Genomic DNA, 2,064 nt, shown 5'->3' with positions numbered 1-2,064 from the left:
TAAATATAACATTTGGTCACTTGTTTTCTTTATTCAAAATTTGGACAGAACTTATGAGATGACCTGATAATTTCGTCGGGGTCGACTTTGCCTTTTATCCTTTCAGGGTAGATGAAATAAGTACTAGCTGAGAATTAGAGCCGATGTAATCGACTAGTCCCCTCCCCCAAATTGCTGGCCTTGTGCCAAAATTTGAAACCAATATTATAAGCCACGTCACAAAAATACTGGCTGTACATCTTAACTTACATCGACATAATCTTTTTGAATAGTGCACAGATCAAAAATAAAAAAAAATCGTTTATGACACGAATTTAGGCAATGTTTGAGTGGTAATGAAAATCGACTGTGAATTAATTGAAGTGGATGAGAGTGACATTTTCGAAGGTGAAGTACACACGACACTCCGACCAGAATTAAGATCTGCAAAAATGTTTCAAGAATTTCTGTTTCTTTGCATGCTATTTTTAATTTCGCTTCGTCATACCTATATATTTATCATTAGTTGTATGAGATGGATGCTAAATGAATCATAAATTCCAGTTAAATACATGTTTTTACTAAATTAGAGACCTATATCAGCAGTTGTTTCTCTTTAATAATAATAATAATATTGATACTACTACTACTACTACTACTACTACTACTACTACTACTACTACTACTACTACTACTACTACTACTACTACTAATAATAATAATAATAATAGTAAATTTATTGATAAATGGAAATAATAATAACGATGGTAATAATGATTATAACAATAATTTAACCAAAACTCATGTCGGATCAGAGAAAATATTAACAATGACAAATAGTTGTAAAAAAATGAAAATAATATCAGTGATAATGATGATGATGATGATGGTGATGATGATAATAATAATGATACTACTACTACTACTACTACTACTACTACTACTACTACTACTACTACTGCTACTGCTGCTACTACTACTACTACTAATAATAATGAAAGGAAGCGGTTGGAATCTCCCTATGCTCTGATTGGTGATACATCTAGTGATGGTGTCACAATAAAAACACTGGTAATTGGGCAACCTGATAATCGCCACTTCATATGAGTGACAATGAAAAAACAAAATATTGTGAAAAACGGTGGTAATGAAACTGAAGCCCTTGATGGTGATAGTGTTACACCCGGCAGGCTCAGAGATACTGGTCCGACTCCAGCCTGTCGTTATCCAACAAGGGACCAGCACACACGGCGTAGATGGAACAAACAAATCAATGCTGTGGTCATGGAGCAACTCCGTAGATGAAAATGGTGTTCATCTTAGGGGATACCGACAACGTATGTATGATCAATGGAAAAAAAGAGGATTGTTTCAACTCACGGAACAGAGTTTATGTGATCAAGCTAGAGCAATAAGAAAAAATCGTTGGTTCACAGAAGTAGAGCTCGAAGCTGTCTAAAGACGGGTATTGGAAAATAGCAGTAAAGGAAACGATGAAAATACAGTTCCTACTGATAAAAGTAATCTCATGGCAGAAAACAGAGGTGAAATCTCTAATAAACCAAAGGAAAGGAACAGTGATAGCTTGTTCGACATGAAGATGGATTGGAAGAAGACAATAAAACTAATGGTGACATGACAGATGGGAAAAAGGCAAGGCTACAGGAGAACGATAGCGACATTATTTGCAACCTTAAAAAGGTTGATCGGTGGAAATTGAACCAAGAAACAAAAAATGTGAATGAAATTCTGAAATACATCAGAACAAAAATATATCACAGAAACAAATAATTTGATCAAGGCAGCAAGTATTGTTGTAGCAGAAAATGTAGGTGTTGATATCGAGAAAAAGAAATATAATGGGAGTGGCACCATCGCTTGACAACCAATGCTGGCATGTTTATGTCCCCGTAAGTTAGAGGGAATATAAACACACCAGCAAAAGAGACCGATAAAATAAGTACTAGGCTTACAAAGAATAAGTCCTGTGGTCGATTTCTTCGACTAACACACTTTAAGATGGTGCTTCAGCTTGGCTGCAGTCAAATGACGGAAACAAGTAAAAGAATTAAAGAATATATATAT

Source organism: Octopus bimaculoides, chromosome 3 (assembly GCF_001194135.2).
Source record: "Octopus bimaculoides isolate UCB-OBI-ISO-001 chromosome 3, ASM119413v2, whole genome shotgun sequence".
In the NCBI taxonomy this organism is placed as follows: Eukaryota; Metazoa; Mollusca; class Cephalopoda; order Octopoda; family Octopodidae; genus Octopus; species Octopus bimaculoides.
Note: the sequence above shows the minus strand (reverse complement) of the source record.